A 25428-nucleotide genomic window follows, 5' to 3' on the forward strand; every position below is an offset into this window, starting at 1 on the left:
TACTGTACCTCAATAAGTAAATGAACAATATTCCTAGAAATCACCTTTTTTTCTTTTTTTTTTCTTTAAAAAACTTAAAAATAACATGATTATAAAGTAAAATCACCTTTTTCAATTTTTGGTACAGTGAAAAACGTGCATTGAAAGCTTATCTGGGTTGATGCTGCTATTACTTCCTTATTCTCAGTGTTAATTCTGTCCTTTTTGTATTACTTTCTTTACAGCTTAGCTAATCCTTTTGTATGCTTGAAAGCAGAATGTGAATAAGGAAGAAGCATCTAATTTTTGTGACATGTGGCATACCCACTAGTCTGGAAGACCATTTGACTACTACTTACTCTGTCTCCAAATAGGTAGCTTTAATGCTCCTTTTAACCTCCTTTCTTCATGGAGCATTCTTGCTTACTGACAGGGATTTGCCAAACAAGAGTGATGTTAAAGAAAATGAAGCTTAATGCTTTTGAATATTGAAGTTGTCTATGTGAATTAGCATATATACCATATGTGCTCTTAAAACTTCAATTTACAGGCAAGGTAATATTTTGCTACAGATTTACCTTCTGATTCTCTGCTTTCTTTTGGAGAATTGTTAAAAGTCTTCATTACAATGTACTTTTCACACAGCTTCACTGACTGCTTTTCGGGTTGCAATATAAATGCACAATTCCTGTGTCAATGCCTTTGCACTTTATTTGCTGCTTTAGTATTTCATATCTTCATAGAATGGAGATGAGAAGAGTTATAGCTATAGAATTCAGATACAATGAATTTTTGTTTGAAGGGATAGTTATAATTGCTAGTTAAAACTGTCTTTAAAAAAGAGCCTAGTTAAATATTGTAAAATGTAAATTGAAACAATGTGAATTGTGTAATTGAATGTGGATTGAATGTGAATTGCCATAGCATAATAGTGGATACTAGTGAAATAATCACTTCATCTTTCTTTCAAAATATTCTTTTTAATTTACAGGACATAAATATCTTTGGATTTCTTATCCTCGCACACACTTGCTTCTCTCTAAACATGTGGGACAGTCCTGTACGTAATGCTTTAGAACATCAGCTTGCTGCATTGGGACTTCATTTATTGCTTTGAGGTTTTTTTTTTGGCTGAAAATACCTTTGAAGCTGTGTTTATCTGCCTGTAGAGCTTATGCGTAACCATCATTGCTTTAAATCACTGTACCAGGAAGAGTAACTGATGCTTGTTCAGTGTTTTCTAATGTGTTAAAGTGCTTTTATGAGCTACTCATTATGTAGCTCACAGTGGCCTATCTTCTGCAGTGTGCTGTGGTTTGCTATCAAGCATAGAAAAACTGCTTCTGTCCTTTGCAAGTTCTTTTTTGATAAGCAACGGTTTTGGTTTGCATTCATTATTTGTTCTTGGATTGAAGTCTGGATTTTCAAGGGACTATATGGCTTAGCTTAGGTCGTTAGTTGGGAAGCATGGCTGCAGTGCATTAGGCTTAGGGTTATAATTGCATTTGTATTTAGGATATCAAAATAAGATCCTCACCACTGAAGGAAGTGCTTGAAAAGCTGTGCTTGGGAGTGTTTGTCACAACCAGCCAGACTGCACTTGTTCTGCTAACTCTTTGCCAGTCAGGTTAGAGTCGGTGTTAGAACAAACTCCTTCGTTAAGTCCTCAATTGAAACTATCCCAGGTCACAATTGTGACGATGGTGTGGATTTGAGTGCTTATGTTTAGGAGCTGCATTGAATGTCACCACATTCAGAAGGAGCTGCTGTCCCAAGTTCAGCTCCAAAACAAGTAGAGTTCATCTTGCTAGGATTTAAGTGATGTACAAATCATTGATAGAGTAGGTTCATGTCTGGGGTGACAAGGATTGGCTACCTGGAGTTTGTTTTGTAGCTAGTGTTGGAATTACAGTTTCGTTGTGGTTCAAGTCTGGACGACAGCTAAGCACCATGCTACTTCTTGCTCACCTCATCACAGTGGGATGGCAAGAGGAATGAAAAAAATGTAAAACTCATGGCTTGACATCAAGAGAGTTTAATAGGACAGTAAAAAGCAGAGACAATCATGATAACAGAACACACAAAGCAATTGATGCACCATACAGCTGCTCACCACCCAGTGACTGACACTCAACTCATTCCCAGCTAGAACCAGAATATATTCAAGTATGTTCCGTATTTTTACTCTTGTCATTTTGCGATTTTAGTGAAAGAAACAGAGAGGCTAACGTGTTGCTTTCCTGAAAACTTTGTTATAACTTAGAACTTGTTTGATTTTATCTTCCGTTTACTTCTGTCAGCCCTAGTTACATTCCAGTCATTGTCTTTCTTTATTTATTTTCTTTGTGGTGTGTGTGGAATTATAGCAATGAATGTCATTTAAAGAAAAGTATTAATTCCGTATTCATAGCAGAGACTGAATGCATACACATAACAAGGACAGGAAAAGTACTGAATAGTGTTTTTTCTAATTGAGCATCATCCATCCTCTGTTGTAACAGAAGAAAGTACTTTTGGAAAAAAAAAAAGAAAAAAAATCCACAACAGTCAGTAGTCAGGTAATTAAAACTGAAGACATAAGATAGTCAAATTAGGCTTGCAGTAACGTTGTATTGATTTAAAATTGCCATTCCTAATAAAAAGCAGGTAGCTACTAGTGCATTAAGAAACTATATAAAATAAATGAGAGGATTAATTTGCAATATTCAAGAACGTAGTCTGAATCATAGACCTTAATCTCAGCGTTTCATGATTCTGCTAATGAATCCTTAGACCGGCCTTTGGAACATGTACCACTAATTCATTCTACACGGTGGTTGCTCAAGAATCGCTCATCTCTACTTAGCTTAGAGGAAGGTATGCTTTGATTAGTGTCTGAATTTAATGAATTAGCAGTTTATACCTGTATTTTCTGTCTGTAGCATAGGAACCAGTTCCAGTTTATGATTTATTTTATTTGAGATACAGTTTCCCATGGTCACAGATTAGTAAAATTAATGAACTGAAAGACAGCTTCTTCTAAACTATATCTGATTGTTTCTCTGAGTATAGATACGTTACTAAAAAACAGGGAGGAAATTGACTTTCAGGGAAAGTATGAAGCTGCTGAGACTTCTCTTATGCATGATTTAAGACCAGTGAAGAGGTTTTTTCTCCCATAATGGTTTTAGAAGAGGCACATGGAGATTAAAGTACTTACAGAATTCCATTTTTTATATAATACTGTTGTGTTATTTGCTATATGGTAATAGTAGTCATCTTGAAGTGTAACTTCTGAAATAGAAGAATACCAATAGTTTGCTCAAAATTTATTTATTTTCCATAGATAGTGTTGCTTAATTGGCCAAACTGTAAAAGGTGCTTTATGATGAGGTGTGTGGAACGTTGTGCAACATTTATTACAATTGTGCTAGTATATAGCTTTGCAGGTCATGATATAAAGAACCAGTTGATCAATATGTCAAGAATATATTATTTTTACTAAAAATAATGGTTATTGGTAATTGTGTTTTGGATTTGTTTTTGAAGTTTTTGAGCTATTTAAAAATAAAGTGAATCATAGAATAAGGCATTTTCATGTTTGATAGGGAGTTTGCATGAGATTCTTTGTGTGCATGTTTAATGTATTTTGAAATATTTTTGACAAAGTATGAGTTTCCATAAAATAATCTGGAAAAGAGAGGACTGAGGAGAAAGACCACTTGTAATAGTCTTCCAGAAAGTGAAAAGTTGCTATACAAGCAGTAGTCCTTTTGACTTCTGGAGTGAACACCAAGAAATGGACTTTGTTATCAAACTTCTTTTACTGAATGTCTTCAAGTGCGTTCATTATGAGCATCTTTTGGGGGTGACCTAAGTGTACTTAGACCTGTCTCAGGGTGAGGATTAGGACTACAACGGTTAAGGATCCTATCAGCCATAAATCTGAACTCTGCCCTCCTGTTTATATATTATATTAACATTGGTAATTATGCTCAAAGTTTGAATCAGTTGCAAGGGAGGAGAAAGGAGACAAAACTCCACTGCAGATTTCCTCTGCTCCTGAGTTTTGGAAGAAATTGCAGTCCTATTCTAATTAAGCATGTGATTGGTTTGCACCAGAGGAAGCCTCTTGAGTCTTTCATATTTGGAGTCCTGTGAATTCTGTATTTCTCAGGCAGATTAGTTTTGATGTCCTTGCTTATACTCAGTATTCTCTGTAAGACCTGTGTGTAATATATCTTGTCTATGAAGATGAAGAAAACAGTAATTTGGTTTTGGAAACTGAGAGAAAAAAGGTACCTGAAGACGGGACTGCACCATTGACTGAGACCTGATTGAGCTGTGCTCAGTTACAGTGCTGCTGTAATGTGTGAGGATCTGAATGATGAGTAGCTTACAGCTGTGTTCACTTCAATAGCATTTCAAATAATATGTGCAGTTCTGAGCTGTTTTATGCTAATTACAAAATTAATAATATTCAAGAGCATTTTTGCTCATTTTTAAATATTTGTATTTTTCCTAAGTGCTGTTCATCAAAATGTATTTTAGCGTACTTTTTAATTTCAGAACATACATCTTAATTTCCTTGCAAACAATTTTAAATGCATTTGAAAGTTAAATTATATTACTGATTCATGGATTCTGAGGTCAGAGGGAATCATTTAGTCCAAGCTTCTTTCTCTACAGGCAATAGATTTTTCTAGAAGCTGGATTTAAGAATGTGTTATTAATACATCTAATCTGAAAACTGTTATTGATTCTGCTCATTTATTACAATTATTACTCTCCTCATTCTTTAATAAAAGCTTATGAATTTTAGCTTTCTGTATCTGAATTTTATTGCCTAGGATAAAGTAATGGTTTAAAAAAAAAGTTTTGATCAAGATTGATAGAATATGCTGAAATAGTATTACAGTGGCCTGAAGTTATATAGTAAGATAGATAAGATATGAACAAAGTGTAAGGAATTGTCCAAGCAATTAGTTTTATGTTGAATCAGTAATGTTAACTAAACGTTGATTTGTTTTGTTATTTTTTATGTATTTGTTAAAGTATTTATTTAAGGAAGAAATCCAGCTGGCGGAAACTAAATTTTTACTAGAACTCATTTGAAAGAAGCTTAGAATTCTGCAAAATTTTCAGTGTCAGGTACAATAGTTGGGAATTATCCAGTCCTGGCTATGTTGTGGTCTAATAGCATTCCGTATGCTGCTATTCTGTATCCTGTTTTAACGCAAAAGTTAAAAAACAGATCCAGAGCCTTTTGGAATCACTAGAGGACTCGATTTTTCAGCCAAATTGCATTAAACCTTTTTATTTGTAATATAATAGTATTATGCCATTGCTGTAGTTGGCAATGTTGTTGTATTTTAAAATAATAGAATAAGTATTTAAAACAAGAATTGAGTGTTATTTTACCTAATTGAGTCTCCTTTTATGTAAGGATTTATAATTTTTTCTTTTACATTGCATAACCCTTACTTGTACTGATAATTTTTATTATGACTTTCTATAAGGCCTGATTTAATAATTTATTAATGTTTCTGAAACATAAACTCTTAAGTAATGCTACCTGTGCTTACCAGTTACGTCTGCCTTGATTGTCTCTCCTACATGATGCTTTGAAACAAGGTTCTCTATATCTGTCCCCTTATTCCCAGCGTACTACATTTAGCAAACCTCAAGTACTCTAGTTGCATCTTCAAGCTTCTTATTGGCCACTTCTGTTATGATTCGTATAAGAAAACAGCAGTAACAGTATTAATATATGTATATATGTATATTAATACACCTTTCTTACAAATGCAAATGTCTGGTTTAAAGAGAGAACAAACCTTAATACAATAAGTTGTTTGTACTATTTTGTGATTGTTTTCATGTAATCCAAATTTTCTTTCTCTTATTCCTCTTATTTGAACAGTTTTAAATTGCAGAATAAGACATTCAAAGAAGAAATCGACTGGGGATTTTGAGGGATTATCAGGATACAGAAAAATAAGCTATTTGAGATTTCTCCAGCAATTCAGTCTTATTTCTTCTTAACAGTGTTGGAATGGGGAAGAAGTTTTGGTTTTAATGCAAAACCCCAAAAGATATAGCCAAAATAAGCTATACTAAACATAGCAAAGATTAAAAATACGTAACATAGTTGCCATGGCAAAGCTTTTGTTCTTTCTGATGACAGGTGAATTAACTGGGAGGGCTCTTGCTTTTCCATATGGCCTTTGTGCCACATTAGTCTCAGGTCCTGTGGGACAGCACCCCAGACATGATGCTGCCAAGCCTGCAAGCAGCAGATCTCCCTTTAGAGATGAAGGACCATTTGCTGACTTGGCACCCTGGCACACTTTTTGTCATCCTGAGGTACTTCCTGATTGATTCTCCTACCTGAAAAGTAAGGGCAGAGAAACCAAAGCATGGCATTTTAAGCATCCTTGCTGGCAGCCTTAAAGACATTTTGCTGTCACTGTTGCAGATATGAAAACTGTGTCAGAGTAGCAGATAGCGTACAACATTGCATTTAACTCTACATACACCACCACCTCCTCAAACCAGAAGATCTCTAATTTTCATTCGTTGCATTGTCCTTAAAGATGCATTCCTCATACCCACTTCTTTCTTCTGATAAGAAATGTGGTTTCAGGAAACATGACATTTTTTTTCCTCCTCTGTTACTATCAGTATGCAGGTATACGGTGAATGAGGGTGCTTTATTTGTGAAGAAGTGATGGCTCCCAGTGAATTTCTGCACATGCAGGAACTAGTGTGAACATAGCAAATTTTATTGTAATCTATGCACTGATTTTTTTTTTTTTTTCTTTATTGCATTTGACTCATCAGGGGACAGATTTCTAGAATTTTGCAGATGCTGTAGACATCTGATCAATAATTCCTTACCTGTAAAATATCAGCCTATGCTAAATTCTGAATTCCAAAGGAGACTTAAAAAATAATAATCTAAAGCTAAGAGTCTGCAAAGCCAACCTATTTCTCAGAAGCCTGTTCTCTTCAACAGGAAGTTTTAGGACAGGGTCAGGATTTGCAGTCAAATGCATTATGTGAAAAAGCAAGATTTTCAAGAATTTCTAGCTAACAACGTGGTTATAAAACCGGGCTGACAGTGTAGTCAGTGGATTTTTTTCGTAGTTACATTGAAATAAAAGCATATTGACTTAATTACCCTTGTAGTATATTTGGGATCTGCAGGAGTATCAATGAACAATTATTGTACCAGATTATAACTGTTTCTGTCATTGGTAAATGAAAAAAAAAATCAGAATAGTTAAGAGTAAAAGCATTGCATCTGAAAAACTCAAGTGTAGGCATCCAGTTGCAGCTGACATTTCTAACAAGACCTTCAGGGCTTCATTGCTGTAGGGAAATACTAGCAATTAATGTGAAATGTAGTAAGTGCACGTCTGTCTGCTATGTTAATAAATAAAACATAGGTGGGTTTTATTAGATGCCAATTGTATCCAGGAACACAAGCAGTGAACTGTGATACTTAAAATAAATTGGCATCTTACAAATGCTATTTGAGAAGTAATTATAGCCCCTGAAATGATTAGCCATAATAATAAATTTTACTTTTCCACTTCTTCATGCTATTTTAAAATTAATTAACTGTATGAAACTAAACTATGATTTTGTGATTTAATCAAATATCTGCTAGTGCCAAGTTCTTTGTGGGTAGAACAAAGGTCTGCTTCCTTTGATACTCCTTATTTGCAGTCCAAACCATGAAATATTGTTTGTATTGAGCATAACACTTTTTGCACGGGAAACTTCATATTTTTGTAGTATTCAGCATCAGCATAGAGGACAGGACTATGATCTTTAGTATTAACATAAAGGAAATTCCTTAGTAGATAGGCCCCATTGACTTTTTGGCAAATGCAATACCCTATTGAAGCAGATCTTCCAAGCAGTGATCTGCAGCTTGATATACACATATGCTTGATGTTTTAATGTAGGTCTTGACATTGTGAGAAATACTACAAAGATGCTGTGGAAAGAACCTCAGAGCACCTCTTAATAAAGTGTTTGGCTGTTGCAAATGTTGTTTCATATCCCCACTTTTTCGGTTCTGTCCGCAGTATCATCTGGAATAGAAATATCCTTTTCTTCTTCCACTTCAGAATTGGAGGATAAACCAGCCTTGACTGTTTCTGTGGGTTTTGCATAAATGCTTATAAATTTCATACTTACATTTAGTAGGATATCTTTAGTTTCATATGTGATTTTACTTTTATTCCTTACGTGCTTTAAAGTTCTCACTGTTTGATTTTGCTTTTGGTTTTAGTTTCTAACTCCACTGCTTATTCATATTCTATGGTTCCTTTAGCTTTTCTCATCAGTTACTTGCATTGTTTTACCATACCTTCAGTGCCATTAATTGCCTCCTCTTCTATTCCCTATATATGGATTATTTAATGCTTTATCAGTTCTCTCACATTTTCTTTTAATGCGTTCACGTTTACATCAGCATACATTTCCATTTGTAATGTTCATACCTGGAAAATTCAGCTGACATACTGGCAGCTTACAAGTAAAAATAGTGACTTCTGTAGTTTTGTCATCTTTAAGATAAAGCTCTGTATCTTTCTGAAAGACAGTCATATTCATTTTCTGCAAAAAAAATTGTGACTCTTTCCTTGAACTTTCAGACCAAGCAGTGTGGTTGTTGTGATCCCATCTAGATTTAAAATTGAAGGCTATGTAAAAACATTGTAATGCATTATTGATTACTTCCAGGTACATGATCATTAAGAACTTGGAATTATTTTTAAAAAGAGGCAGAATTACTACTCTGGTTTGTCTATGTTTCTTTGCTGTAAGAATTTTAAGTCAAAATATTTGTGCTGAAAAATATCAGCTTGTTTGTTTAGTTTGTTTTACATGCTCTTCGCTTCCCTTCAAAGGCAGTTGTGCTTTAGAAATGCCATTAAATGGATATGAATTTGGAGTTAGGAACGGTAAAGTAACTGTCATAAGATGTGAGAACAACAGCAGCAAAAAGAAAAACCTTTGAGAATTTATTTCTGAGTAAACAAAGTAGCAGCAAACGAGAACTTTTTTGATTTGGTTTCATGGACTGCATAGAATTTCAGCCTTCTGCAGTCTGATATATACACACAAAATAGAAATAATAGTGCTTAAGGAAATGCTATATATAATAATACAAACAAGGACTGTCTAGTTGTAAATGCTGTAATAACTGATTTCCTTATCATCTTACTGTTGTTTCTAGTTCTTATTTTGAGCAATACATGTGATTTCCTATTTAAGGTGTACCTCTCCAAGTGGGGTAGTGAGTCACTGTGACTGCTTGGCTTTTTTCTGTCAGACGAATTTTGCTGCCTCTCTCACATCTTTTTGCCACTCTGTCAACTTTTTTAATAATTTTTCCCTGTCATTTCACTACACAGTTTGCTTTAAGGCTGTTGATTTTCTAGTTTCAGAACCTCTGCTTTGGTTGACTCTGTTTAGAAGCTAAACTTCTATTCATATTATTTTTTAGCAAATATTCGTATTTTTGTATTGTATGTTTCTTGATTTTAAATAACAACAGACATTCTTTGTACTGTAAGACTTAAGTGTTAGATTACAGAAGGACATAACCAAAAAAAAAAAAATGTAGTGCCTCCACTTGTATTTGCCTATTTCCCATTGTGAAATCTTTCAGTAAGCTCCTCGTACAGTGCTAGGAAAGAGATAAATATTTCAGAATAGACTTGACAGCAGTAGATAGAATGAGAGACAGCTATTATAAGTAGGAAAAGTAAAAGAAATGACTGTTTCTTCATTTTTTTTCTGTGCAGCTCTTCTGTAGTATTGCAGTTTACAAACCCTAAGTCCTTAGTTGAAGCACATGAACCTTTTATTTCAAGTTGGAAATGGGAAAAAGGAGATTTGCTTCTGTCCTTTTAAATTAAGTCAGTACATAACAATGTTTCTGATGTCCCGTTTTCTTACAAAGAATTATTTTCTTAGGAAGAGATAGACTTGTACAGCCTAATCAGTGATTTAGACTAACAGCTTGTGCTATTCTTCACAGCTTAACAAGTTCTCTACTGTGCCACTTGAAATACCACTGACTGTATTCATATTACTATACCTTATATTCACATTTGATTAACAAGCACAGCAAAACCGGTCTGGGACCAAACAGGGAGTGTAGTTCATAAAAAACACTTGTTTCTTGAGTCACTTTTCACTACACTTGAAACACGTGGAAGGGTTAGCAGCAAACGATGACTCTCGTCAGACTCATTACATTTTTCCAGTCTTGCTGTCTCACAGTTTCACATCAAAACTATTGTTGTGTTGTTATGCTAATTTTCTTGCGTTTCTTTCTTCAGTCATATTTGTATTGCATTTACTCCTCTTTCCTTTCATTTACTTACATGCCACATTAATATCCACAGTTCATTCTCAAAAGATATTATTAAATTTGCATTAGTCTTCTCATCATCTGTGTCAATATGCTCTAACGGTGATACTATTGTGCTGTGTCTTTCTAAAGCAATTCAGAACTGAGTCTGTAGCGAATACTGCAGTTACTAGAGTAGCCTCTGTACTTGAATGAGTACCCTTTTTTAGAAACAAAGACCAAAGAAGTATTTTCAGACTTGCACAAAGTCAAATTAAAACTGAAAAAGTACCTGTGTTCTGTCAAAATTATTCCCACCAGTCAGTGGCTGTCTTCTCAAAGGCTCTTAATATAAATGCAAGGGGAGCATTACAAAAGAACAAGTCATTGACTGCTATTCAAAACTGCTTACAAACTTGAATATTATAAAACCAGTAGAATGGCAGTTGCAATCTGTGTAGAATATTAATGTGCTACTTTGCATGAAGTAAGCCTTTGTTATGAGTTCATTTTATAAGTCAGTCAGTGTAGATTGTTTTCAATATAAAATATGACAGGCAGTGGTATTAATAAAATCTTGTTGCACATATTGTCATCTCTTAATATGCAATTAAGCACAGTTTTAAATCTCAAGATAAATCATACTACACGCAGGAGCAGCAAATTAAAAACCACTGCAAGTATTTTGTCATTATTCTTTCTTCGGTTAGTGTAGCAGGGTGATGCCTAGCCATTGTAGATTTAAATTTTGAAGACTGGTTAGTGTAAATTTTATTCATAACTTTAATGAATTATTATTTTGTTTAACCCTTAAGAGTAAGTTATTTGAATGTAATTTATAAAGTAGAAAAAATAGGTCCTTAGATATTATTTCATGTAGAGCTACTGTTCTACAATATTTTTTGGATTATGAGATAAACTGGTGAAGGTGTGGGTGATGAGTTGTAGCAAAACTGGTCATATGATAACGTCTTCTCAGAAAATATGTAACAGACTAGAAAGGGTTTGGATAAACCCAACAGATCCATAGATTTGTAAAGTTATCTCTTCTGAGAGAATGAAATATTGTGATTTAAAGAGCAAACAAATAAGGATATAAATCAGTATATGATGTATAGAAGATAAACTACATATTTTTCTGCCCTTACCATTATGGAAGAACTAGATGGCACTAAAATTTGATGGTAAAAATCCTTGCATCTCAGAAAGAGACACCTTTATTCGATAGTAATACATAGTGTATTGCCTTTCCTGATCTTCAGATCCTGAGCAAGAACTTTCTAGCTACTTTGTCTGTGTTGAAATCTTCATCATATGAGGTAGTACTCTGTAATCTTTTTTTCTTCTTTGCTTCACCTTTTATCTTTCAACTATTGATATCACTGCAGATGTGTTTCTCTCTAAGGCAGTAATTCTCAGCCAGTACATTGTGATTCTCTGAGGATCCACATGTAATGGATCCTAAAGGGTGAGTAAGAAGACTACATTCAGGAAGTACTGTGATTCTATCTTGGTCTCCAAAGATGTTATGAAAAGATGCCACAATTCATACAAGGAGTACTAAACATGCTAAAGAATTAAAAAAAAAAAATGTATTTTTTTCCTTGAAAAGCCTCACTCAATGTTTCTAAAGGTGTTTCATTTTTTCAGAAGGGGAACCTAGTGGCAAGGATGGGAAGACCAAATATGAGTGGAATAAACATTTCCTTGTCACAGTAGTCTTCCTCCTTCAAATGGTGGTTGCTTTCAGGAAAAATGGATGTGGTTTACTTCCATAAAAATATTTTATGTGCTAACTACGTGATCTTTTTCATCTAGAACAAATGTAGTGAGAAAGAGCATCAGTTCAGGGAAAATGTTCTATTTACTATCCTATTCTGCCTGTTATTACAGTCCTGCTAAAAGTCGAATATATTTCTCCTTATTTGCTATTGTGCACTTTTACTTGACAGTAAGGCTGTATCTTAAGTCAGATAGTATGAACTTAATGTTCAAATAGAGCTGTGAAATGAAATTCCTGTATCAGCTGGGGACAAAAGGGTTTGGAAAAAATCATGAGGGATATTTTATTCTGGAAAGAGATTATACCTATCAAGAAAGTTTCATGGGAAAGTAAAACAACATACAGAGTAGTGATCATAGAATCGTAGAATCACTAGGGTGGAAGGGACCCACTGGGTCATCGAGTCCAAGCATTCCTAACACTCCCTAAACCATGCCCCTCAGCACCTCATCCACCCATCCCTTAAACACCTTCAGGGAAGGTGACTCATCCACCTCCCTGGGCAGCCTGTTCCAGTGCCCAATGACCCTTAGCCATTAAAAATGTTTTCCTGATATCCAGCCTGACTCTCCCCTGGCGGAGCTTGAGGCCGTTCCCCCTTGTCCTGTCCCCTGTCACTTGGGAGAAGAGGCCAGAACCCTCCTGTCCACAACCTCCTTTCAGGTAGTTGTAGAGAGCAATAAGGTCTCCCCTCAGCCTCCTCTCCTCCAGGCTAAACAACCTCAGCTCTCCCAGCTGCTCCTCATAAGACTTGTTCTCCAGCCCCCTCACCAGCTTTGTTGCTCTTCTCTGGACACTCCAGAGCCTCAACATCCTTCTTGTGGTGAGGGGCCCAGAACTGAACACAGTACTCAAGGTGCGGTCTCACCAGTGCCGAGTACAGAGGGAGAATAACCTCCCTGGACCTGCTGGTCACACTGTTTCTGATACAAGCCAAGATGCCATTGGCCTTCTTGGCCACCTGGGCACACTGCTGGCTCATGTTCAGTCATCTGTCAACCAACACCCCCAGGTCCTTCTCCTCCAGGCAGCTTTCTAGCCAGACTTCTCCTAGTCTGTAGCACTGCATAGGGTTGTTATGCCCCAAGTCCAGGACCCAGTATTTGGCCTTGTTTAACCTCTGTTAAACCAGTTTTCAACCCAGGAGGGTGTGTGCCTGTCCAGCCCAGAGGCAGACAGTTTCTGAAGCAGGATGGTGTGATGGCCCAAGGTTGACCTTGTACTGCTCAAAGCACTAGACTGAGATCCCACTGTGGGAACACTAGGTGGAAGAAGTCTAATTAACCATATAGGATTAAGGAAGTCAAAGTCTTTCAGTTCTTAATGGCCATAGGACTGAGAACTGAAAAGTACATTAAATGAATGATAGTTCTACATGATCTCATCTCTTCTATATCCAGCAGGGAACAGAAAATACACAATATTAAGGAAGAGAGATGGACCTGCGGAAAAAAAAAAAGAGAAATTTTTAAGAGTTCACAGACTGGAAGGCTTAAAAAACTTTTCTAAATCAATTTCAGTGTGCCAATATAGTATAGTAGAAACTAAATTTGATTTAAATTACTTAAGTTGGATAGCAGAAGCAGTCACAGCATGAGTTCCTTATTGGTTAATTTGCTGTCATTGGGGAAATTTGAAGGAATGATTGCATAACTACCTTAAAGCCATTAAAACATAGCCATAGTCTCTTTCTTATTTGTTCACTCTGCAAATTGCTGTATTATCCCAGAAGTTTTCCCTCTACTATAGCATGCATATTCTCTACAAGAAGACTGATAGCAATGGAATGCATAACAGATCAAATTCAGGATAGTGACTTTCCTCTAAAAAAGTTAAGCTTGAACATTAAAGTAGGAGGTTTTCTTTATATTGCAGCTGATGTCTTTCACTCATCAGTAATGTTATGATTACTATGCCAGGTAGGCTACACCTTCTAATAGCTAGAAATCTGCTAGGTGTCAGTTACAGCATAACAAAGATGATCTATGCACCTTAATTTTGATAAGATTTCGTTTTGTTCCTTCAATCCTCTTTTAATGAGTCAGTCTCTAATGATCTCTGTCATATTTTTGCTGATGTATTTCTTGCAGTCATGTGAAATCATTTAGAAGAGCTAGATGCCCTGTGTATTTAGTATTATTCATTAATATAATCTTTTAATATCTTTCAAGTGGTTTTAATCCTGCCGAATAAATTAAGCAGTTATGCTAAATTGTGTTAAATTTACAGCATTATGTCTGTTTAAAGTAGCAAAGAGAAAGGAGCAGTCCTATTGTGTCGCTAAGGGCACTTAAAGAAGCATTGATACATTCTTCAATGTATTGTCTACTGGTCATTATTGAATAGAATTAGATGACTGTAAACAGCTTTGTGCATAAAATGAAGTAGCGGGTATTTTTAAATGTTACTTTATGCAGTTAGGGAAATGCTTTATTTCTTTATTACTGAACCATTTTATTTTAAAAACATTTGTCTCAAACTGAAGCTTAGCTTGTCCTTTTGGAAAGCTAGTCATCCTCTGAAATAATGGAGTATTTCTAACCTTTTCAGGACAAATTTTTAATAAATATCATGCTATATCTAACATTGCGTTCTAATTGCACAGTAAATCTGACATTAGCATTGCATTTTCCTTCTGTGTGCTCATTTAGTAATTGGCAAATACTCTGGCACCTGCAGAAAGAACAGAGTCATCTCTGAGAACGTGCTTAATGTCAGTTATCTTAATTCTGCTAGTATGATGCTATTCGTTGTTTTACACAAAAGGTCATGTACTGTCTTAATGGTGGTGAGAATTAGGGACCGTTTTCTGTAACATTGTTGTAACTGTATTAAGCTCTGAAATTTCTTAGGTAAATACTATATTCTAATTGCATTTTTGAACTACTTTCTATAGAAGCAGCATGCAGTGTTTTAAATAGTGCTAATTATTCTGCTAATCCAGTACCGTTCAAAACTTCCATAGTTTTGAAGCGAATGTAAAGAGTTTGCAGATTTGCTTGCTTTCTACTCTTTTTGATTTTATTTTCCTTTTTTTCCCCATGACCATGTTCTTGTGGGAAGCTCAAATCAGATAAGAATTTATTTTGTCCAAATTCAGAATTGAAAGACATTAAGAGCAAAAGGGTTTGTGATTATTAATGAAATACAACCTTGTGGGTATTTCAGATTCCTGTGGTTCCTTCCAGTCCTGTCCCCGAACATGGTTGTACCAGTAGGATACTTTGTCTTACCTTGTGTTTTCCTGAGATGGGGAGGGAAAATATAGAGAATAGCCAAAACAGTGAAGATGGGGGTACAGCAGGAAAAAGAATAGCAGGGCAGGTTGTATCCATTAAGGAAGACAGGAGAGATTTTCAGATGTAATTCTCGTAATCCTCTGACTGATTCAGGCTGTTAGAGAACATCACGACTTTAGCTGGAAGGTGGGTTTGAACTCCCTTTCTGCAAAATTCAGTTCTACCAAGTGCAAGTATGTTCTTGACTTCCAGTGGTGTCACAGACTGATGCACCATTCTATTGCTGCCATTCTGTATGTTAATTTCTGGCTGTGGTTTTTGATACAATGACATTTCTTTTATGCAGCTATCGTACCACGTTCACATCAATGACAATCTGTTTCTGGGAACTTTAGCTTACTAACTGTTATCAGAGTCCCATATGGGCCCCTACAGATACATTTATGTTAGCATTCTGTAACAGGTCCACCAGACACCTCAGTCATGTGCCTAAAACACTGTCTTTTAAGATTCTCGGTGCAGATGCTGAGGCTTTATTCAGATCTTTTTTTGACTTGGAGCATACTTTGAGCTCCAACTGAACTGTTGTTTCTAATTATTTCCTGAATTGATGCTCGCGCTTTGGACTTCATTGCTTTAAACCTCTATGAATCTCTGTAGTTTGCGTGCAATAGTTTCATTTTGGGGTCTCAGTGCAGTAGATTGCAGTTCTGTTAATTTTTAGCTTTATTGTTCTTAGGTCTTTAGCTTATCACAGCCATTTGATAAAACCATCTGCACTTTTGGTGGGCTACTCAGCTCTTGGATATCCAATTCAGCTGCAGAAAATTGTCCTTCAAACAGATTCTGTGAAGGATAAATGAACCTGTACTTCACCACCACTTGTCAATTCTAAGTAGTCATACTGAGCTGTGTTGAAGTTTTGTCATAAGAAATTATTACAGAGAGTGAAAAATCACATGATTCTCTTGCCATATGTAAACCTAAATTTTCTTGAGCTTTCTTCTAGGTCATTTCAAAACCTAGCATTCCAAGATTCATCATTTCTCAGTGGCATCCCACTAGTGCAAGGAATGAAGCCTGCTGTAAATAACTGTGTTCTTGCTGAAAATGGTGGTGCTGTGCATCGAAGTTTTGGCCTAACTTTGCATTCTCAACAGTCTTTTCCTTTACTTAAGGCCAGTTGTGCCATTGGCAACTGACACATTTGAGATTTACAGAACAATCCAGATGACAGGTTTGGCACAAACTGACTTACATTGCAGAGAACTTTCCCCAAACTACATTGAATGGGAGTGTAGCTATTCCAGATTTAGCTATGGGATGCCCTTGGACTTGGATTGCCTTGGTATAACCTGATTTTATTTTAAATAATAACAATAATAACAATAGCAACAACAATATCAACTAATAATAATAAATACTCAGACCACAGGTCTTTCCTCAGTAATTCTTCCATGGTTTGTTGAAGATGCTATCATAACTTAGAATTATAAGCATTTTTCTGTTCATAATCCTTCCTGTATATTTTTTACATTCTTTTCTACCTTAGAAATTGAAGGAAAAGTTAGTTAGCTTCTGATAGTCAATTTATGGTTCAATCCCTTTCAAATTCCTTTTACTGTTTTTGTGTTCTGTCAGGATGCTGCAGTTTCAACACAAGCTGCAGAAGCTTTTCGGTTTCAAAAGGGTCTTTCTAAATGTAACTGTCTTTAGAGTTACTCGTGACATGCTGAATTTTCCAGGGCCAATCTTGAACTGCATATGACTGCTTTCCAACAGTGGTTTCACTGTGACACTCACAAATTCTAAACTGCTGCTCTGAAACTCTCAAAAATCTGTCTTTTTACATTACTGTGCTGCTGCAGCATTTGCAAAAATACCCAAACAAGTAGAAAATGTGACGATGTCTAGAAAACTGCTGCTTTGGGGTTTTCAGAAGTGTATAATGGAAAAGTAAAATTTGTAAGAAAAAACATATTTGCTCACAGTCATACCCATTTAGTTTCTGTAAAGCCTAAAAAGATTGTAGGAAGCAATCTGTTCCTTTTTCTGTTTTGTCATGTTTTAGTCAAAGGAGTAATTACTTCTAAAATTAAGCTTAACAGCGTAGATATAAACTTCTAGATACTCTGTGATGTACTCGTGATTTCATGATATTTTATATTTTTTATGATTTTCAATTAAATATTTTGCTTCTGTGATTTCTCGTGTATTTAAACTGAATAAGCGGTGTAATTTTCATATTGTTAAATTCTATTAATCCATTCAAGATTTATTCTACATACATATTCATCATAGTTTTAAATTCATTAAATAAGAAAGGACACCTGCTTGTCTATCCTCTTTAGTTTTCATGAAATTATGTTATCCTACCATACCTTGTGAGTCTTCAAATTAAAATTTGGAAGACACTGAGGCTGTTCTCTGCAAACTTGAGGTAGTGGGATTTGGCAACATAATCATGGTGGAAAGCTGATCTTTTAGGCAGATGCTGGAATCATTGAAACACCATATTTTGTTGTCTTGTTTCATAGTTATATCTAAGGGAAATAGTCATTTTAGGCAACTGTTTTGTAAGAACATTACACTTCTATGAAATAAAAGTAATTTAATAAAGATTTTTTTTTCTGTACAATGAAATGTAAGATTTTTTTGGAAACAAGAGAAAAGATATGTAGAGAAATAAAACAGTTCTTCCTAAATCAAAGTCAAAGGTTGGTTTAGTTGAACATTGCCTTGGAAAGTTATACAATATTCAGCCTTTAACTATGGAAGAGGAAAATTAACTGCATAATTAGAAGGAAACCTGCCTTCTTTAGCATTATCTGTTTTTATTTATGAAAAGTATACAGACACTTTGATTTGTTGTATGAAAGTGATTTAGAAAGCAGATGTCACTTTTTTTTTTCTTACAAGCTCTTGGCTTCTGTTCAACCAGCTTTGTCCTTTTCCTCACATAGGGCAGTGCCTAGAATCACTCCTTTTGCTCTCTTGTTAGGTGTTTTGTTCTGTCTTGTTTTTCATGTCTTTTCTGTTATCTTTTGCAGCGGATAAATGCAAGCTTTGAGTATGTATTACAATTTCAGTCAGTCTGAAACCCCCTAAACTTGCTTCTGTTTAGGACTTTTTTCTCTGTGAAACCTGAAGCAGTGGATTCCGTCTCTGGCTGTGGAGGAAGCGCTGAAGTCACTGAAACTGCAGAAATTTTGTTGCACGCTTCTGGAGCTGAAAACAAGCTTTACTTTGCCTAGGAAAAGGAAAGGGATTTTCTTCTCTAAAGTAACTTAATGTAGGTAGTAGGTAGGGCAGCAAAGTATACTGGGAGACAGAACACAAGAATGGCCATGCTCTGTGGCCGGAGATGGAATATTCTGCTTCTGACAGTGGTTATACAAGGTGTTCATGGAAGAGTTTGGAGATGTTTCCAGAAACATTCCCCCAGTATCTCTCAATCTGGGCTATCTAAGGTAGAGAGTGACTGTTTTTACAAGTGTGTCAGTGGATTTGGCTATCACACGGGTGTTTAATTTCCTTTCATCCCATGTAAGCGTTCAGCTTTTACAATACCCTATGGCAAGCAGTTTAGATGCAAATTGTGTGATAAGCTACTGCTTTGTTTTCAGGATAGCCATCTGCCACTTGCTACTTTCACTTGATACTTTCCATCTCTAGCATTGGAAGAGATGAATTTAGTAAGTCAAGCTGAATGTGAGGCAAGTTTATCAGGCTTTGAAAAACAAACAAACAAACAAAAAGTCTTATGAGGTGAAAAGAGTGTTCAAAAGCTTCTTTTCAAAAATAAATGAATTATGAGAAACATATTCTTACAATATGTTGTGGAAATCATATTACTAGGTGAGATGCTTAAGATGGCTTTGGAATTTCTTGTAATTCAGTGTGTCATACTAAAGGCTAGTGACAGGTGACCCTGCTAAATGGTACATGGAAGAGGCACAAGGCATAGATGTCTCAGCGATAAGTGTCTTCCCCTTGGGTGATAGAATTTAAAGTGTTTTTTGTTATCGAAAGTATTTCCCACGGTATGCCAAATTATCGTGTCAGGGCAGACATCATTTTCGCAAGATTTTTACTCTTGCTTCTCAAACCTCTCTGGTGTGAGGCTGGCTGGGACGTTTAAAGTGTGGTTGACAATATGGTGCTCAGGACTGTAGTCACTGAACATGCTGTAGATTTATTTGTTCCAAGACCTTAGCTGATGGTTTCCCCTCTGGAATTTAACTTTCACAAGTGTTAGTAATTCCTTAACCCTTTCTGCAGGATCTTGGATTGGATCTTGATTTATAACCAGAATTGGTGAATCTTAGGGAGATACTTGAGAACAAAGAGATAGTTAGCTTGAATGAAGTTGACACAACTAGAATTTCAGATCCTGTTGAATAAAAGATCAAAATACTTTGACAGTTTGGGGGGTGGGATTATAAATTTAAATAGGGAATTGTAGGTGATTCCAGTTTTACTTTAGGTACCGAAAGAGGCTGTAAATCAGTTTGAACTTTCTTGACAGGTGAATATTGACATGGTTAATGAGGATTATGATTACTGGGAGGGATGTTGGGGAAATATGCATTTCAAATCACAAAACAAAAAGCAATTAAAGAAAAATGCTAAACAGCTAGAAGGTGAATCCTGAGTCATGGCAATTTGTAAGGTAATTACCTTTTAACCAAATACAATAGTATTAAAATCAGTACAAAAAGATTTCTAATAGAGTCTTTCATGCATGACTGCCTTAAATATTTTAGAGATGCCTATCAGCGTATTACTTAAACACTAAACAGCAATTAGAGATAACCTCTTTTATTCTACTGTGTGCTTTCTTATAGCATGGATGTTATTGGTTTTGTACATTTAAATGATCCACATAGAGATTATTTACATGCTTGTGGAACATCATTAAAAGCCTTTCTGTGTTGTGTTGAAATAAAATGTCTATTATCCAAACCTACATACTGTACTCCAAAAAAATGATTGTCTTGTGTTTATGACTTGACCACAGCAGCAAGTACCCTGAATAGGGATTTCTCAGAGGGAAAATGAAGGGTCAAGAACAGAATTCACTTCTTTGTTCATAAAATAAGAAGGTATGGCCACTTGAGGAAACAATTCAGTCATTCTTCAAATATATTTCCATTAACCTCTGACTGAGACTGTATGGGTAGCATGAAACAGTGTTGATTTTACTGACAACTAGTTTTGTCAGCGTTACCTTAGGCAAACAGAAAATTTACTAAATGCTGATCACTTGTTGATATTGTTTCCACCTAGTCACTTCTTTCTTACTTTTTATTGCAATGATTTAGAAGCTTTTTTCTTAAAAAGTGATTCTGTTAATAACTCTCTGCTTAGGGACTTGTTTTTATAATGATATATTTGTTTAGACAGCTGCACTGTTAAAATACTGTAAACTGTTTAAGAGAAGCATCCCTGCTATATGCAGCCATAGCGAACACAGAAATGTTTTTTTCATTTCTATGGACGTCAATGGATGCATTTAGTTTGGCACTGCCTTGTTTAGTCCGAGTTCTAGATGGAGCAACCCCTCCTACTTCAGAAAACGAAGGCAGAAAATAAAATTAATAAGTAAATAAATAAAATAGAGTTGGGGTAATTGACCATAAAACATCATACCCGGGATTGTGTATCTCTAGAAATGTGTAAATGAGACTTAGACATTTTCTGACAGGCATGCTCTACTTCAAACAGTTTGAAGTAGTTTGGGTAAGTCCCAAGTTTTGTGTTACATGAGATATCAGCTTACACTCACTCTGTGGCTTCCTAGCTCATGAATCTTCATTTCTTGCCAAGAATTCAGGCTACAACTGTACCTGTGTGTACCAGAAGCCTTCTGCAAGGGAGCAAGGGGTACTGGGACTATTTGTTGAGACAGCACAGTGGTTGGAGATCGACTATTTCAAGGTAGATATAGGTTCTTTGCCTGTTCTTCCCTGCATTAAAGAGTTTTGGGGAGCTCTGGGTCCATTTGCTTCCCTGAGGAGGGGATGGGCCGTAGGAGATGTGCTAGAAATGGCTAGATGGCAGATTTGGTTGTGTTCTGTCCTCCATCCTCCTGCTGCAGTTCCCACTGGCTCTGCTTCCTTTGAAAGACAATATTAGCCAGGCTTTAGTAGTTCCTGTTCTTTATTTCGGTCTGCCCTTTATGCTTTTCTGAAAAATATGCATGTAAAAGAAGAGAAATACCATCATTTAACATTTGATATTTCAGCAAAGTTTGAAATAGAATTTCTTGGAACATAGAAAAGACACTTTGCTAGCATAAAAGTTATGTCCCTGCTGAATCGTAAAAGTTTGCCAAGAAGTGGAAGTGGCAAAAGTTGCAAGAAAAAATTTATGAGAAGCAGAACTGTTACAATATGATGGATTGAGGAGGTTTGGCGGGAACACTTTCTGCTAAAATAGCTGTCTTCTAGAAGTGTTGATTTTATCATTTTCTAAGCAGAGTTGTATAAATACTTGTATTTTCAATTTACATTTGTATCAGTATGTCAGCAATTTATATAGCATTATATTGTGTGTAGTGATTTGTTGTAATAGACATTTAAACTTGGTATCTTCATAGGACTAAAAAAGCCTAAACAGGTGTTAACTAAATTATAGGGATAGAAAAGGAGGAAAGCTTTTTGCCATTAATCGTTTTCATTTTGTCAGAAATTTCAGCATTTCAACATTTCATTCTAAACGAAGAAAGGTTTTCTGAGTGAGAGGTGTTTCTGGCTTATTCCAGAAGGCAAACAGGTGTTGCTCATGCTTTGTCTGTAGCCTACATAAGTATCTGATTTTGCATGGAAGCAAACACTAGTTGCCATGAATATAATCTCTTTCTTTATATCTGATTTCTGTTTGCACTGGTAAAGTGTTGTTTCTATTCTGTAGGTCCTTTGAGTCATAAAAGGAATAAAATTTAGTTGCCTATACTCAGAAGGTAGCATCAGTCTTCTGCGTGTGAAAATTCCAGACAACAGACTGAAATATGAGCTCTGGCTGGTAAATGACTTAAAAATTGTAGAGAATTTCTTCAAAGCTAATATTTATTCTCCTGATTTTGTTTTATATTACTGTTGTTGAGAGCATTTGAATAGATGATAAATAAATGTGCGTAAACCACCAAAACATAACAAAAATATTCTAAGTGCAAAGATTGCTCTTAGAATATCCCTTGGGATTTGTTCTGGATCTGGTTGAACAACCTTCAGAAATTACATCCATCATTCTGTGAAGGTTACTTCAATTAATTCAGTGCTTTCAGATCCCTAATTTTGTTGAAAATTTTGCTAAGACCCCAACTCCAAATCTGCCCAATAAAAGAGCATCCAGGGCCATCTGATCTGTTGCTTTGCAAAGAGGAATTATAAGAAAGACCTGGGGAACTGGAACACAGATGGCTTTTTAGACATTCTGACTGTCATTGCTGCCTACCTTTTTGAGCAGTTTCCTTTAACGTATTAGTACTGTTTTATAATAGCATTGTAAAGAAGACAGGTTAGAGAACTTCTTCCCTGCTTTCGGGTTATGTAGTAAATATATGTGCTATTCCAGGTGGTCACCCAGTAATATAGGGGAAGATTGGAGAATTAATTTCAGGGCAAAACTTTGATGTTTCCTGCATTCTGAACTTGCTGTAGTAAGCATACCAATTCTGATTAGCAGATTGTCAAAGCTAGCCGGGGGATCATTGTACCTCTTGTTTCCATCTTATGTAAAGCTCAGTCTTCTTAATTAATTTAAAATTAATTTAATTAATTTAAAAAATTAATCTTTTTTTTTAATCTTTGAAAAGTTTGTTTGGATTGAAAAATCATAATAAAATAATTTCAAAACTGCAGTACATGCAGAATGCATCTCCAAATACTTGGTAAGGAAAAGTCAGCAAGGACTGATCTCACAAAACAGTGTCCAAATCCCGTATTGCATACCTGTCTGATCTATAAAAATAGCAATTATCTCAAAATTCTTTCTGAAAAACAGAGTTAGTGTTAAAGTTACTTAAAGTTGATGTTAACATATTCTGCAGTTTTAACCTATATATGAGATCTGACACAAAAGAGACTAACCCAATAGCTTGGGAACCAGGAGTGGGAGGGGAGAGACAAAGAGATGATTATACAACATGTTGTAACCTGTCACAGTAAGACAAGGCTCAGCTTGATCACTTCACTGGGTATGAGTGGATGTATGTTCAAATGTAGACATTTTCTTCCCCTCGGTCAGAAAATGTTGGTATGCAAAAGTGAACAGTGAGTTAACAACCAGACAACACATCAGCCCACAACGCTTTGTCTGTGAAGTAGTTTTTAGCTAATACCAACATCACTGTGCTTGAGCAGCCACCCTGCTTGACAGACCTGGCTCCCTTTTTCCAAAGACCAAGTCGGTGCTCTAGGAACCCATTTTTTGTGGAGTAAAAGATATGAAAGCAAAACCGACGGAGATCAGCAACAGCCTTTCAGAAAATGTTCTGAGGAATCGCATTGAGTGTTGGCAGCATTGTATGCAGCTGTGTCAGCTGGGAAGGAAACTATTTTGAAGGTGATCACAACTGATTTTTTTTAATTTGTTAAGTAATAAGAGTTACAGGCACAGTCTCTTTTTTTGTGTTGGACCTTATATAAGGTTTGCTTTACAGACACCTCCTGAACTTTCTGGATGGGCTAGCGCCGTGTGTGGACACGTACATACGCCGCTACTCACTTGTGCATTTGTGTTGGTGAGCAAGATGAATAGGTTTGTTATCTGACTGGCACCATTAGGTAACAGTGAAGTTATTCCTCTACAAATTCTGTGACATAAATTTGCATTGGTAGCAATTACATCAATTAGCAGTACAAAAGACATCTAACAAAGAAATGGAGGCACGTTTTATTCAGATTATTAAATGGATTGGAAAGATTAATAAGCCCTGAGCCAGAAAGTGTTCTAGACTGATTTTTCTTTCCTGGTTTCATAAAACAGTATTTCAAAGTGCATTTGTTCCCTGAAAAGCCATTGCCTCAAAAATATACATCCTCCTTGCTGTCAGACTTACCCTTTCTGTTCAAAGTCAGTTCTGTGTGGCTAAAACAATTTTCCTTTAGTACAGTAGTATTTGCAGAAATTAGAAAATTAGTTAGCTTGTGGTTTCTATTATCCAAAATCAATTAAATAGTTTACTAAGTTGCAATTAGTTGCACTTTTCAAGACCCACTGAAAGTAACACAATTGCTTAACTGCTTGGAAGAGCCTGAGGTTTTGGCATTAAGTGAAGTGATGTAATTTGCTTCTCTAAAACACTTCCTATTGATTCCTCATGGGAAAGGGAGATCTCAGTGAATTTACAAGGCCCACACTTAAGGATCAAACAAAGGGGGGGTTGCTTGTTGTATTGTACTTCTCATATCCAGATTACAGGAACTTCAGTTGTTTCTGCATAGTAATTATTGGGGGGCAAAATCATACTTATCAATGTAAAGAGTTTCAAGACATGGTACATCTGAGGATCTAGTTTAGAATGGAATGAGTTTCATCCTAAATGACCCTGGGAACTAATCAGTTGCCGAAGCTGATACATCTTAATACCACATTGGATGCCCTAAGGTACTCCTCCTGGCTTGTAACTGCTGACTCATGTAAAGCTCTACTCATGCACGATGCTGGCTAGCCTTGGACGTCTCAAAATGGGGATAAATATCTACATTCGAGCAACTTAGTCCCAGCCCTTGCTTCCTTCTGCTGAATGAAACAGGAACCAAGGTTGACTATTTACTTGTTGATGCCTGTGTTTGGTCAGATGACTCTTACACTGAAAGTCTTAAGAGCAGACTTTGTAGGCCTCTAGAATCATCTGTTGCCTAGAAAGTTAGAAAATCTCAATACTAGTTATTTTCCCAACTTAGAGTTCTATAATTTAGTCGAATAAAATAAATACATTTATCTCATGAGTATTAGTTCATAGTCAATCAGTGTGTAGGTGTGAGACTGAGATTTTGGACATTTCATTTGCTTTCTTCATTTGCTTTCTAGAGGTATTGCTTGAATAGGTGATTGTCTATATTTGA

The 25428-nt window shown here is 35.8% G+C and overlaps 1 protein-coding gene across 4 annotated transcripts in view; it reads left to right on the forward strand.

Moving 5' to 3' along the window:
* Positions 1 to 25428, forward strand: part of MEI4 (meiotic double-stranded break formation protein 4) — an 81747-nt gene that overhangs the window by 52725 nt on the left and 3594 nt on the right. The gene's annotated exons all lie outside the window — the stretch shown is intronic.

This window comes from Cuculus canorus, chromosome 3 (genome assembly GCF_017976375.1).
Source record: "Cuculus canorus isolate bCucCan1 chromosome 3, bCucCan1.pri, whole genome shotgun sequence".
NCBI classification, from domain to species: Eukaryota; Metazoa; Chordata; class Aves; order Cuculiformes; family Cuculidae; genus Cuculus; species Cuculus canorus.